A 14,734-nucleotide genomic window follows, 5' to 3' on the forward strand; every position below is an offset into this window, starting at 1 on the left:
GCATCACAGGTGGCTGTTTAACCTGTTATGCCACAATGCCAGCCCCAATACTGTCAACTTTTTTCCTTAAAAGATTTACTTATTTATTCAAAAGGTAGAACTACAGAGAGAGAGAGAGAGAGATCTTCCACCTGCTGGTTCACACCCCAAATGGCCACAACAGCTGGGATCACACACACACACACACACACAGATCTTCCATCCACTGGTTCACTCACCAAATGGCCACAATGGCCGGGGCTGGACCAGGCTGAAGTCAGGAGCCAGGAACTCCATCCAGGTCTCCCACGTGGGTGCAGAGGCCCAAGCACTTGGCCATCTTGCGCTGCTTTCTCAGGCCACTATCAGGGAACTGGATCGGAAGTGGAGCAGCCGGGACTCCAACTGGTGCCCATATGGGATGCCGGCATCGCAGGTGGCCTTACCTTCTGTGCCACAGCACCAGCCCCATACTGTCAACTCTCTAAGGAGTATGAATATGGCCCATTTTACAGATGAGAAAGACTGAGATTTAGAGATGCACAACAAACCTGCTAAGGGCACACAGCACAGCTGGTGCCCAAGTCCGACCAGCCTCAGAGTGCACATGTGCCTCCTAACACGCCGGGCGGGAGCAGCCCCTCGGGCGTGTCATTCCTCGATTCACGCCCTTTTCACACGTAGGAAGCCTGGACACAGATGAGGCGACACGCTAAGGTCTTCACGTGATTTGCCTCATTTGCCTCCTGTTCCTAGGACGTGCACCTTCCTCTTACAGGAGGGGAAACTGAGGCTCGGAGCTGGCAGACGTTGGCCGGGGTTATCTGGCTGCGAGGTGAAGCCCCCATCCGACTCCAGCGCTGTCTGATGGCAAGGCCTGCGTCTCTTCTGCTACACTGCGCTGTCTCCCTTGAGACAACTCTGCCTCAGATAGAGGAGAAGAAAAATGGCCAAAGCCGGCGAATAAAGTATCATTAAGAAAATTCATGGTGACTTGGTTCTTTAAGCGGGAAGCAAAGGGCAGGAGGCAGACAGCCAGTCTCGCATCAGCTCCTGCAGGCTGGGGGTCCTCATAACTCACGATAACTTCATTTGCGAAGATCGTTCTTCCGGGAACTGGGGGTTATGCTGGATTTGTGAGCGTGCAAGTCGGGGAAGGGGCGGAGGCCTGGGTGGGGAGCAGGCGGGAGCTGTCGGCCCAGCGGGGTCTGGCGCCCCCTGCCGGCGAGAAATCATCGCGTCCCAGCGTCCACGTCGAGGCACTGGCCGCTCACCCGGTAAACTGAAATAGCAGCAACACCTGGCACCCGAACGAGGGGGTGGTGGTGAGGATTTTACGTTAATTTGTTGACGCCCGGGGACCCCGCGTGCTGCATCTAATGTCAGCCTCGCCCAAGCCTCTGATTTACTCCCGTCTCCCCGGGAGGGAGGGAGCGGTGCGGCTACGGCAGGTGGCAGACCCCGGGCGCCGACGAGCGCACTGCGACCCCGGGTGCCTGCGCGGTGGAAGGTGAGGCCCCGCGCCCCCGGCCCCGCGCGGGTAACCACGCCAGCGCCCGGTGCGGGGTCTGCCGTTTTCCGTGCGCCGGCGGGACAGGCTGCAGGTGCACCCGGACACGCGGCAGCCCCCGCCTCCGCCCGCACCCGGGAGAAGTCCGCAGCCCGAGCGAAACCCGGCCCTGGGGTCTGCTCATCGGTCCTAGTTACCGATGCGGGCTCCTTTGCACCCGGGGGGCCGCGCGGCAACGGAGCGGACCGACAGCCTCTACCCCGGGGTCCCGCCGTGTGGCCGGGCGTGCGGGGCCGGGGAAGGGGCAGAGGTGCGGCGCCGGGGACAGCACGCGGAGATCGGGGACTGCTCGCGGCCCACAAAGACGACAGCCGGCAGGGCTGCTCCCTGCCAGGCAGGGCCACGCACCTCCCCGCAACGCCTGCTCCTTCCCGGGTCACGCGGGTGGTGACAGGAACACAGGCCTTGGAGCGGCAGGCAGCGGGAGGTCGCTGTTAGGGCCCAGCAGGGGTGCATGTGCCGTGCTTGTGTGCATGCATGCATGCGCGTGTGTGTGCACATGTCTGTGTGTGCTGTGTTTGTGTGTCCATGTGGGTGTGGGGCTGTGGCTGTGTGTATGGGCCGGGGGGAGCCAGAGCCTCGCTGACCACCTTAGTGCATTTTGCAGCACTCTAACAAAGTGCCTGGCGCTGGGAGACCTGCAGGAAACAGGTGGACTTGGTTCACTACTCTGGTGGCTGGGATACAGGGAAAAGGACCCCACCGCGTGCAGAAGGGGCCAAACAGGTGAGGCGGCCTTGCTTTCTAACCCACTGCCCCCAGAAGGAATCCACTCCGGGACAGCAGCGCTAACCCGCCCTGAAGGCACAGCCCACGCCCACTGACCTCTCACTAGGCCCCGCCTCTTAAAGACTACACTTCCTCTTTTTTTTTTTTTCAAGATTTATTTATTTGAAGGGCAGTGTGTGTGTGTGTGTGGGAGAGAGAGAGAGAGAGAGAGAGAGAGAGAGAGAGCGAGAGAGAGATACAGGGAGACAGGAAGAGATCTTCCTTCTGCTGGTCCACTCCCCAAATGGCTGCAATGGCCAAGGTTGGGCCAGGCTGAAGCTGGGACCCTGGAACTCCTTCCGGGTCTCCCGTGTGGGTAGCAGGGGCCCAAGCACTTGGGCTGTCTTCTGCTGATTTCGCAGGGGCATTAGCAGGGAGCTGGGCCAGAAGCGGAGCAGCAGGGACTCGACAGGTGCCCATATGGGATGCCGGTGTTGCAAGCAGCAGCTTAACTTCCTGGGCCACAACGCCAGCCCCCTTCGCTGCCTGGTAACACCACCACTGTGAGGACCCAGCCCCCGGCACATGAAGCCATGGGAGACGCACAGTATGCAGATGTAGCACGTGTTGCAGGAAGACGGCGCCACTGCCAAGGTGAAGATGCCCGGGTGGTGCCCAGAGGGATCCCTCAGGGGGCAAGCACGGAGAGCCAGGCCTTTTCCTCTCGCAGACTCGCAGCTGCCCGCTAGCTGCCCCTTTAGCAGACTTGGAGGGAGCTGCTGGCAAAGCAGAGCGCAGGTTGCAACACCCTGGCTCCCGCACGGGAAGCAGGACTGGGGTTCGAACCTTTGCCCCACAGCTCACGTGTTGGGCACTGAAACCCCATCTGCGAGGTTGGAGGGACTCGGAGATGAGGCTTTGGGTGGCAATTAGCGGGGGTCCCCAGGGAAGCGGGGGCCTCGCCATGCACCAGCCGGACCCCCCACCACGTCGTGATGCAGCAGGAAGCTCTCAGCAGGCGCCGGCACCTCGGCGCGGGACTTCTCGCCCTCCGGTTCGGGGAGAGATGGATTTCTTCTCTGTATGAATCGCTCAGCTACAGAAGCAGAAAACGGACTTAACCCGGTCCGGAAAGGGTCTGAGAGTCCACAGCTCAACAGGCGGCAGCGATGACATCCTTAGCTCCGCCTCCGTCCCATGCAAAGTACATCGGTTAGGCATCCCAGATGGGAAGCCGCCTCATTGTCGCCTCACTGTCGCCTCCTGGTGGAGGGAGCAGTGCGGGCGCCGTGAGCTGACTCCCAGCGAGGCAGTGAGGGACACAGGAAGGGTCCAGTGTAGTGAGAGCTCAGCCCGGACAGGTCTCACCCTAGGAAGTGGCCACAGTGCGTTTGCACTGCGCCCTGGAGGGTGAATGATGAGCAGAATTTCAACAGAGGCGGCAGAGAGGTGCTGCGTGGCCCATTTCACAGGAGCGACTGAGAGTCCGTTTCTGGAGTCAGACCCCTTAATCCGGCTGCTTAGTCAGAACCCCTAACCCACAGCCCTGGGGCCATAGCTAGCACTTCCTGTCTCTGGGGACAGTGGTGAGGGTTAGCAGGCTTCGTGTATGAAGTGCACACAGGAGATGTTTGGGGAGACAGATGCCCCGTGCACTCCCCCGCTCCTCCCCAGCCTTGCAGCGTGCGGCTCAGATTCGTGCCTTGGCGAAGTCACATATCGCTCCCAGTGGCAGCTCTGCGGGTGGCAGGGGTGGCCAGGTCCCCATGGAGCGGCAACCGGAGGGTAAGAGCTTCGGACGCCGCTATCCCAGCGAACACTGACCATCAAGGTGATGCTAATGTGGAGGCCACGCTTCTGCTTGACGGGGCCCACCACGGGCATGCCAGCTGTTCCTCGTGCAGGGTTCCGCAAACAGGTGTTGGGTGTGCACTGCACGCCTGCTCTGTGCTTGCTGGTGCTACTTACTGCAGTGAAACTGGGCAGTGGGTGTTTTTTAAAAATTTACAAGTTTATTTTCATTTTCTTTGAAAGGGAGAGAGAGAGAGAGAGAGAGAGAGAGAGAGAGAGAGAGAGAGAGAGAAATACCTTCTCTTTCATCCACTAGTTCACTCCCTGATTTCCTGCACCAGCTTGGGCTGAGCCGGACCCACGCCAGGAGTCAGGAGCTCCATCTGGCTCTCCCGTAGCGGTGGCAGGAACCAGAGGACTGGAGCCATCATCTGCCTCCCAGGGTGCACCTGGGTCAGAAGCCGAGGAGCTGGGACTGGAACAAGGCATTCTGATGTGGGATGTGTGTGTTCCCAGTGATGTCTGAGCCGCTGAGCCGATGCCCGCCCCTGAGTGGTCGCTGTTATTGTTTCTATTTTATAGACCATGAGCCTCCTCTGTGCCACAGGGACGATAGTGACCTGACGTCTAGGCTGTTTGAGGGATTACGGTTGACACGGCGTGTCGCCTGGGGCATGGCAGGTGCTCAGTACACGCTTGTCCTCCATAGATCACCAGTGCTGCTGCTCCTAGGGCAGCCACTGCTCACGGCAGCCGCTGCTCAGCGGTCCCTCTGACCCGGCCCCTCCCCGTGCTCTTCATGTGGGGCCAGTGTCCCGCAGAGGCTGCCCTGGCACAGGGTAGGCCTGGTTCCTGGGAGAATCTGTTGGAGAGGAAAGGAGGAAGAACCAGCGGTCATCAAGGCAGGACAAGAACACAGCGGCAGTGGTCAGCATTTTCCTTTTCTGATTAAGCCATGTGTGGGGGCTGGCGCTATGGTGTAGCGGGTAAAGCCACCACCTGCAGTGCTGGCATTCCATATGGGCGCTGGTTCAAGTCCTGGCTGCTCCACTTTGGATCCAGCTCTCTGCTATGGTCTGGGAAAGCAGTAGAATATGGCCCCAATCTTTGGGTCCCTTCATCCACATGGAAGATCCAGAAGAAACTCCTCTGGGAAGTGAACCAGCAGATGGAAGACTCTCTCTCTCTGTCTCTGCCTCTCTGTAACTCTGCTTTTGAAATAAATAAATAAATCTTAAAAAGAAAGAAAGGAAGAAATCCGTGTGTGAATGATTGGGTCAAGGCAGCCTTGCCCTCCCCCACCACCTAGAAATGGCAGGTGCGGGCGCAGAATCCCATGGGGGATCAGGAAGGCGTTGCCCACTGTGTGCTTAAAGAGCCCCAAACCCCGCCTGGTGGATTCCCAGAGGGAAGGGCTGGGGACTCCGCGGACGGTGCGAGGTGGCTGATTCTGGCACTGCAGCCGTGGCCGGCCGGGCACGGCGGCTGCCTCCTCTTCCCGCCTCCCGCTTGAAAACATGACCAAATGCCGAAAGGTTAGCACTCACAGTCCACGTGCAATGGCGTCTCTCAACAGGGCGCTGTTGAGACTTGGGGCAGAACAGCCCTTCGCGGCGCGTGGCTGAGCCACACAGCAGTTGCCTGTGCCCTTGACCCACCGTTACCCGCCAGGGGCATTTTCCCTCACCCTGACTGTAAGACACCCCCATGGGGGGGGCGCTGTACACCTCTGGTGGAGAGCTCGCAGGGATAGAGACAGAAAAAGAATCTTGGAAGAAAACGTGGGCCACGGGGAGCACAGGGAAGCAAGGAAGTAAGCAACACTTATTTCAAAGACTACATATCTCTGCTTACGTAATGAACCAAGACGGGAGATGAGGGGCTGGCGCTGTGGCGTAGCAGGTGAAGCTGCTGCCCGCAGTGCTAGCATCCCATTTGAGCACCGGTTCACGTGCTGGCTGCTCCACTTCTGATCCAGCTCCTTGCTAATGCACCTGGGGGAGCAGCAGAGGGTGGCCCCAGTCCTTGGGCCCCTGCCACTCACGTGCGAGACCCGGAAGAAGCTCCTGGCTCCTGGCTCAGGTCTGGTCCAGCTCAGACCCTTGCAGCCATTTGGGGAGTGAACCAGCAGATAGAAGATTTCTCTTTCTCTCTGCCTCTCCTTCTGTGTAACTCTGACTTTAAAATAATTAAAAAAAAAAATGCCTGGAGATGAGAATGTGGGATGGAGAGTCTGGAAGGGAGGCAGGAGAGAGCAGGAAAAGTGTGCTGAGAGTCTCACTTCTAGTTAGAGGAAAACCTAGATATTAATCGAGCCTAGAAGCTGATTAATAATATGTTTAACCAAGTGTGAGCACAAAATGTAACGATAATAGAACAAATCATATATTTTCCGAGTCATTAGAAGGAAAATTAATTGGGAAGCAAATAAAATGCTATCAACCAACCAACAAGCAGGGGCGAACAAGAAATACAAGAACAGCATGTAAACTGGAAGGCGCAAAGTGAACGGGCAGAAAACGTGCTTACACATGAACTTGTGAAGTTCACTGTTAAAAGAGAGAGACTCGGCCGGCGCCGTGGCTTAACAGGCTAATCCTCTGCCTTGCGGCGCCGGCACACCGGGTTCTAGTCCCGGTCGGGGCACCGGGTTCTATCCCAGTTGCCCCTCTTCCAGGCCAGCTCTCTGCTGTGGCCCGGGAAGGCAGTGGAGGATGGCCCAAGTGCTTGGGCCCTGCACCCGCATGGGAGACCAGGAGAAGCACCTGGCTCCTGGCTTCGGATCAGCGCGGTGCGCTGGCTGCAGCGGCCATTGGAGGTTGAACCAATGGCAAAAAGGAAGACCTTTCTCTCTGTCTCTCTCTCTCTCTCACTATCCACTCTGCCTGTCAAAAAAAAAAAAAAAAAAAAAGAGAGAGAGAGAGAGACTCGGGGCCGTTGCTGTGGCATAGCGGGTAAAGCCACCACCTGAAGTGCCAGCATCCCATATAGGCGCCGGTTCGAGTCCCAACTGCTCCACTTCCGATCCAGCTCTCTGCTGTGGCCTGGGAAAGCAGTGGATGATGGCCTAATTCCTTGGGCCCCTGCCTCCGTGTGGGAGACCCAGAAGAAGCTCCTGGCTTCTGGCTTCAGATTGGCGCAGCCCCAGCCGTGTGGCCATCTGGGGGAGTGAACCAGCAGATGGAAGACCTCTCTCCCTCTCTCTCTCTCTCTCTTTCTCTCTCTCTCTGCCTCTCCTTCTCTCTCTGTGTAACTCTGATTTTCAAATAAATAAATCTTAAAAAAAAAAAGGGAGAAAGACTCGAGTTTTAGAAAGCCACACTGTATGGTGTTGAAGAGACAGAACAGAGTGATATAGAAGAAGCAGAGATGCGGAAAAAGGCTCATCAGGCAAACACCACTGTAGAGACAGCAAGGAGCCCGTGCAGTCTTTGCGACAGGCCAAATCAAATGGATTCCAAGGCCACAGACAAGGTTATCTAAGACAACCGCGTTTCACAGCGAGGCAGTCTTCAGCCTGCAATCAGGTTGGCCGTGATGCTCTTCTGTGCCGGGTTCCATAGGACTGAACTCCCTAAGACTGACCCTGCACGTAAGACTGACGTGCTCCTAGCACAGCAAGGAGAGGACAACACATGCATAGGCTTTAGATGTCTACAGGACACGTGGTCCAGAAAATCAAGTAAGGCGCACAGGGGGTTTGAACACAAAGATTGATAAGCTTTATCGAGTAGATGTATGTAGAGATACAGGCTGGCCCTTTTCAAACACACCTGACAACCTTGCAGAGCCTGTCCTTGGTTTTTCCCTCCATCAGTACCCCTGCCTTCCCAGGTAACCTTGTGAGCAGTGATTACAGCCTCCCGTATCTTCTTGTTCATAAAACCAAATCTAAATATCTACATCTATCTATCTATCTATCTATCTATCTATCTATCCATCCATGCAGGGTTCTCTCCCCTTCTCCTAAGAAGGAGTTTATAAACGTCTCTGTGTCTTTCAGAAAGTGCCCCGAGTCAGCAGACAGAGGTTCAGGTTATTCTTGTTTAACGACTGCATAATAGGCCGCGGTGCAAATGTACCACCATTTATCCAACCCTCGAATCCCCAAGAGCATTCACTTTGTTTTCAGGTTTTTTCCCCTCCACGGCAGTCCCGGTCACCATGGATGTGAACATCCACACCCACATTCGTTCTGGGGTTTTGGTTCCTCTGGGACGGATTCCCACGTGCAGGATCACAGGGGGAGTGACCATGTGGAGTCGTTTCATTTCCATACTGTGGTCAGACTGCTGTGCGACAAGGTCAGGGCTGCAGGCCTGGAGGAGAGTGCCCCCCCACCCCCCCAGGCTGCAGCAGGTGTTACTGTGAGGGCGGGGAGGAGAGTGTCCCCCTCCCCCAGGCTGCAGCAGGTGTTACTGTGAGGGTGTGGGAGAGAGTGCCCCCCCTGCAGCAGGTGCTACTGTGAGGGTGGGGAGGAGAGTGCCCCCCTCCCCCAGGCTGCAGCAGGTGTTACTGTGAGGGTGTGGGGGAGAGCGCCTCCCCAGGTTGCAGCAGGTGCTACTGTGAGGGCGGGGAGGAGTGTCCTCCCCCAGGCTGCAGCAGGTGCTACTGTGAGGGTGTGGGGGAGAGCGTCCCCCTCCCCCCCTGCAGCAGGTGTTACTGTGAGGGCGGGGAGGAGAGCGTCCCCCTCCCCCCCTGCAGCAGGTGCTACTGTGAGGGTGTGGGAGAGAGCGTCTGCCTCCCCCCTGCAGCAGGTGTTACTGTGAGGGCGGGGAGGAGAGTGCCCCCTCCCCCCCTGCAGCAGGTGTTACTGTGAGGGCGGGGAGGAGAGCGCCCCCCTCCCCCCCTGCAGCAGGTGTTACTGTGAGGGCGGGGAGGAGAGCGCCCCCCTCCCCCCCTGCAGCAGGTGCTACTGTGCTCCTGACTTGCTGGGCTGGTGTCAGTGAAGCCATGTCTCAGCATCGCTGAATTTGCATTTCCCTACCTCCTAGGGCAGCTGAACATCTTTCCGCATTTATTCGCCTTTTGGGTTTGCTCTTCTATGAGTTGTCTAATGATAGCTTTGGACTGTTTGTATTCCAACACCAGTGTGGAAGAGCTCTCTGTGGGTGTAGACATCAACTCTTCATCTGCTGTCTAACTTGCAGATGGCTAGAAAGAGCTCACGGCATGCTCAGTCAACACGATGCCATCTATTTTTCTGAAATCATAATGGTTTTATGCTTCACAGTTAAATCTTTAGCTCATCTGGAACTTGCTTTTGTTTAAATGACATGAAATAGAGCCTCAGTTTTATCGCTTTTTTCTCTGCAGTGTCCAATATAGTAGCCACAAGCTCCATGTAGTTGTTGAGCACTTGCAATGTCACTTGTCTCAGTTGAAATGGGCTGTAAGTCTAAAATATATACTGGACTTCCAGGGCTTAGTAATGAAAAAATAAAAAAAAAAACCCAGAAGGCAAAAGATCTTATTTATAACCTTTATGTTGATTATACGTTGAAATGATAATATTATTGATGCTTTGGATTAAATAAAGTATCACTAAAATTAACTTCACATATTTCTTCTTCACTCTTTTAAGTGTGGCTACTAGAATAATTAATTAATTAACTATGTAGCATACATTATATTTGTATCAGCTCTATTCCAGGTAATCAGCTTTGCCAGAACTATTTCTTAGACCTTTTGTTCTCTTTCACTTATTTTTATCTGCCTCACGGTGGATATATCTATTTTACTGCCTAGAGCAGACATCTGTCTTACCCAACACTTGCCTTCATCTTTCGAATAGACCTTTTCTATCGGGGGAAATTCACAATCATGAGTTTTGCCTCTCGAGGGTAGGAGTCGGGCTTCGAATTCCCAGCCGCCTGTGCAGTTAAGATGTGCATATTTGACCTTGGTGGGATGAATTGTCAGGGAGCGACAGGAGGCATCAGGTTCGGCGTGGCGTTTCCATTTCCATAGGCCGGGTGGAGTGGTGGCTGCCCCAGAAGGGGTTGTGAGGTCAAGGTGCTCCCGCTGGGGAATGGTGAGGGCTGTTCTTCATCAGGCCCGCACCGGGCAGGGTTCTGGGCATTGCTTAACCTTGAGTCCAGCTTTGCAGCCCTTCCGACAATGTGCTGAGCGTCTCAGTGTCTTTTTTAATAAACTTGCTTTCTGCTTACTCATCTGAATCAGCTTCTATTGCTTGCAACATAGAACCCTGACTGATATATTATGGCTCCCCTCCCCCTCCAAGAAATGGACTTTGGATTTATTTTTCTGGCTATTTTCACTCCTATTTCTAAAATCTCATTTTCTGTTTTCCTGAGTTCCCTCTTTCACGTCTTCTTTTTTTTTTTTCTTCTTGTTCTTTCCCTACCTCTCCAGGAGAGTGTTAACAGCCTTAGCCTGGGAACTTCAGCAGACAGCCTGCAGGGGTGTTTGGGTCTTCACAGAACCCAGGCAGGTGAGAGAACGGCGAGGCGGGAAGGAGGGGGCCACGCTAGGGGGCAGCACTGAGGCTGCAGCCCTAGCAGCTCCCCGCTCAGGCTCACAGGGGAGGTTCAGGGACCAGCCTGCCCGTCAACACCCTCAGGGGGAGAGGCGGCTGCACCTGATCCCTGGCTCCTTCCTGTCCACTTTGGCATCTCCTTTGGCCCAGCGTCAGCCCCACAAGGCATGAACACTAGCACTAACGTGTGGAGGCTGCACTACCCGGCGCCCCAGCCTGCAGCTGGCAAAGCCAGAGCCTCCGAGGCCGTTCCGACAGTGGTCTCTTTCTTCCTTTCCAATAGTGCTACCAGGACGTCCCTCAGCTTTACTGGAGTCAGCGACTCTATTTGAAAACAAATATTTATTTCTCTGAGTTTAAGGATTTGTTTGCTTTTAGTTCTTTTGTGCACCAGTTTTCTCTATCAGAGTTACTGATTTTGAAAGATGTAGAAGTTCCCCACTGAAGTGATATCCTGTGAGAGTCTCTGTATTTCTAATGCTTTCTGCTTTCTATATTGACCTGCGGTGTTGTTTGGTGCAGCAGGTTTTCTGCCCATCTGCGTCATAAATCAAGTAGCAGTAATGTCCTTCTCTGTCCAGTCTGGAGCTTGAATCTTGAAATCCGGCATGTCTGACGTGAATGTCGCTATTCACGCTCTGGGTCCCAACCACACTGAATGACAGGAGCATCCTTGTGGCCCAGGGACCAGCTGTGCCCACAGCGCTTGTTGTTCGTCTGATTTCCCCCAGGGAGGGTGCCCCCTGGAATCCTGGGCTTGTAGCTCCTGGAGTCTAGCTGAGGAAGTGGCAAAGGGACTGCTGTGGACACCTGCCAGGCTGTGCAGATCCCCTCTGAGAGCGGACAGCTCAGTCCTGCGGCTGCCACGGTCCTCAGCGGCCAGCACTCTTCAGAACGTGCCTGGGCTGAGGACTCCCACTTCGGCCAAGGTCACGTCCTTTCTCAGGGCGGTCCAAGCCCCATGATTGTTAGGCTCGGCCTCCCCTCTCTCCAACGTGGGACTGTTCTGAAGTTCCACCACAGCTCCTCGGGGAGCTGGCACTTGCTCTTGTAGCCTTGAGATCACAGCATCGAGATCACAGCCCTCTGCCTCACCCTGCCCGCTCCTTCTTCCTTCCCTTCCGTGGAAATTGGCCCCAAGAGGCTTCCTGGTACGTCTCCCACTCTGTGTCGGTCTCCTCCAGGGACGCCAGTGACGGGAGAGTGTCCTTAGCCCCGGGGGATGCATGCATGCCAGTGCAATGTCCTAACACAGGTTACTGACTTCCAAATGATTCTGAAACAAAGGTGCATGTGTGCACATAAACCAGAGCCAGAGAGATAACTAAGGGTGCAAACTCTGAATGCTGAATCTGATGGCTCATCCAGAGATGTTTAGTGGAGCCTTCCTCTGGCTTCTCCAGGGACTTGACATTTTACAAAACACAAAGGTGGAAGCAAAATCCCTTTGCTCTGTTTTGATAGGTACATCGGTGAGAACAAGGTTAGACTTGTCGGTTCAGTCTGCTGTCACTACGTGGACCAGTTTCAGTCTCCCACTTGGATTTTCTAATCCAGTTATTTGAATCTGTGTATCTTCCTTTGAATTCGTCCTTGGCTGCATCTCACAGTTTAATGTTTTGTGTCCTTTTTGTTCGTTAGAAAGAATTCATTTTTTGTTTTGATTTTCTCTTTTTTTTTTTTGACAGGCAGAGTGGACAGTGAGAGAGAGAGAAAGACAGAGAGAAAGGTCTTCCTTTGCTGTTGGTTCACCCTCCAATGGCCCTCCAATGCGGGCGCACTGCGCTGATCCGATGGCAGGAGCCAGGTGCTTCTCCTGGTCTCCCATGCGGGTGCAGGGCCCAAGCACTTGGGCCATCCTCCACTGCACTCCCTGGCCACAGCAGAGAGCTGGCCTGGAAGAGGGGCAACCGGGACAGAATCCGGCGCCCCGACTGGGACTAGAACCCGGTGTGCCGGTGCCACAAGGTGGAGGATTAGCCTAGTGAGCCATGGCGCCGGCCTTGATTTTCTCTTTAACCCAATAGGTAGTTGAAAGAGCAAGTGCTGGATAGTGGTGTGTTCGGGGTTTTGTTGGCCGTGAGGCTGTTCGGCGGTTCTCCGCTGGCGGCTTCTTGCTTCCTTGCACTGTGGGCTGTGAAATGGCCTGTAATTTTTCTGCCTTTTGGAATGCAGTGAATTGTCCTCTGAGAATTCCAGGGACAAGCTCGCTCACTGCCCTCGTCCTTCCATTTAAAACCGGCGACTGAACCTTTCCTGAGCCAGGCAGCTTTGAGGCTTAGAGCGGAACAAGATGCAGTGCCTCTCCCCAGTCCCGGTGGAAGCCCAGGGACCAGAGGCACAGACCCAGGAGCAATGGCTGAGGAAAGGAGGTGGAATCCAGGGACCCCCGACTTAGGGAAATCCAGGGACCTCCCGTGGGAGAGGCTGCACCTGCCTCCGTGAACATCCTTGGGCACATTGCTCCAGCACTCAAAAAGCGGCGAGGTGTAAACAGTGGACAGAATCCTCTCTTCCCCAGGAAGATGCCAGGCTCTGCAGCTGGGGAAGCTGGAGAGCAGAGGGAGATTCTGGGGCCCAGCAACCTGCCGGCCGGTGCACGGACACCTAGCGAGGCAGAGATCGCTGGGTATCTGGGACTCGAGAGATGAGCCCTTCTGTGGGCAGCTGAACGTGGGCCTTGTGTGCCAGCACAGGGAAACAGCAGTGCCTCCAGGGGGCCCAAGCTCCAACGCCACCTGCACTGTAGCTCTTTCGGCTCTGGGTGCCTTTGTGCTCCCCAGGTATTTGGGACAGAGCAGTGTTCCCAGGGTCTCTAGAACCCCCGCCCCCTCCAATCAACCAGGCAGGATGGGAGAGGAAACAGGAGGTCGCTTTCTCCTTCCTTTGGAGGGGATGTCCTAGTGTGCTGGTTGGAACTCTGCATTTCTCGGGATCTTTGAAGAGTTTATCTCACACCCTTGGAGTGCTGTCATAGCAGACCTTCACATCCTGGCCCCGTCATCCTGTGTGATTGACACGTGTCATCTACAGCCATCAGCAGCACGCGCATCTGTGGTCAGCAGACCCGTGTGACGTCCTGTGGATGGCCAGCCAGCCCAGATCTCTCTAGATTCCATCATGAGAGCTAACACAGCCCTGCGGCAAGGCCATTCATGGACACGCCCACTCCATCGCCGCGTGATCTGTTGCTGCTGCTCTTGATGACGGTGAGAAAGCTCACCTGAGCCAGGGCAGAGTCTGCGGACAATGGGCCAGTCTCACACATCCTGAACTTCAGGCCTGAGACAAGGAAGCCCCCTCTTCATTCATCCTCCCCTTCTTGTTCAGCGTTTCTCAATCTTTATTTTATTCAATATTTATTTATCTGTTTGAAAGACAGAGTTACAGAGAGGGAGAGACAAAGAGAACTTCCATCCTCTGGTTCATTCCCCAAATGGTCACAAAAGTTGGGGACTGAGCCAGGAGCCAGGAACTCCATCTGGGTCTCCCACACGGGTGGCACAAGTCCAAGCTGTTGGGCCATCTTTCGTTGCTTTTCCAGATGCACTGGCAGCGAGCTGGATAGGAAGTGGAGCAGACAAGACCCCAACTGGTGCTCTGATGTGGGACGCTGGCATTGCAAGCATCAGATTAACCTGCTGCACTACATTGCATCTCTCTCTTTCTCTCCCTCTCCCTCCCTCCCTCTCTCTCCTCTCTCAATATTTATTTTATTTATTTGAAAGACAGAGTTAGAGACAGAGGTAGAGCCAGAGAGAGAGAGAGAGAGAGAGAGAGAGAGTCTCCCATTCTGTTGGTTCTCTCCCCAAATGACCACAATGGCTGGAGCTGAGCTGATCCAAAGCCAGGAACCAGGAGCTTCCTCTGGGTCTCCAACATGGGCACAGGGGCCCAAGCACTTGGGCCATCTTCCACTGCTTTCCCAGGCCATAGCAGAGAGCCGGATTGGAAGAGGAGCAGCTGGGACATATGCCCATATGGGATGCCAGTGCTGCAGGCTGGGGCTTTAACCTGCTGTGCCACAGCGCTGGTCCCCACTGGCCCCCACTCAGTCTTTATTTTCAAAGTACTAACTCCTCCAGGAAGTCTTCAGTATTTCCTCCCTAACTGTCCCTTTCTCCATCACATTTCAGTATCATAAACGTCTGTGCACCTGTGTCCTGTGGTTCTGAGAGGGCCACAAA

This window comes from Lepus europaeus, chromosome 10 (genome assembly GCF_033115175.1).
Source record: "Lepus europaeus isolate LE1 chromosome 10, mLepTim1.pri, whole genome shotgun sequence".
Classification (NCBI taxonomy): domain Eukaryota; kingdom Metazoa; phylum Chordata; class Mammalia; order Lagomorpha; family Leporidae; genus Lepus; species Lepus europaeus.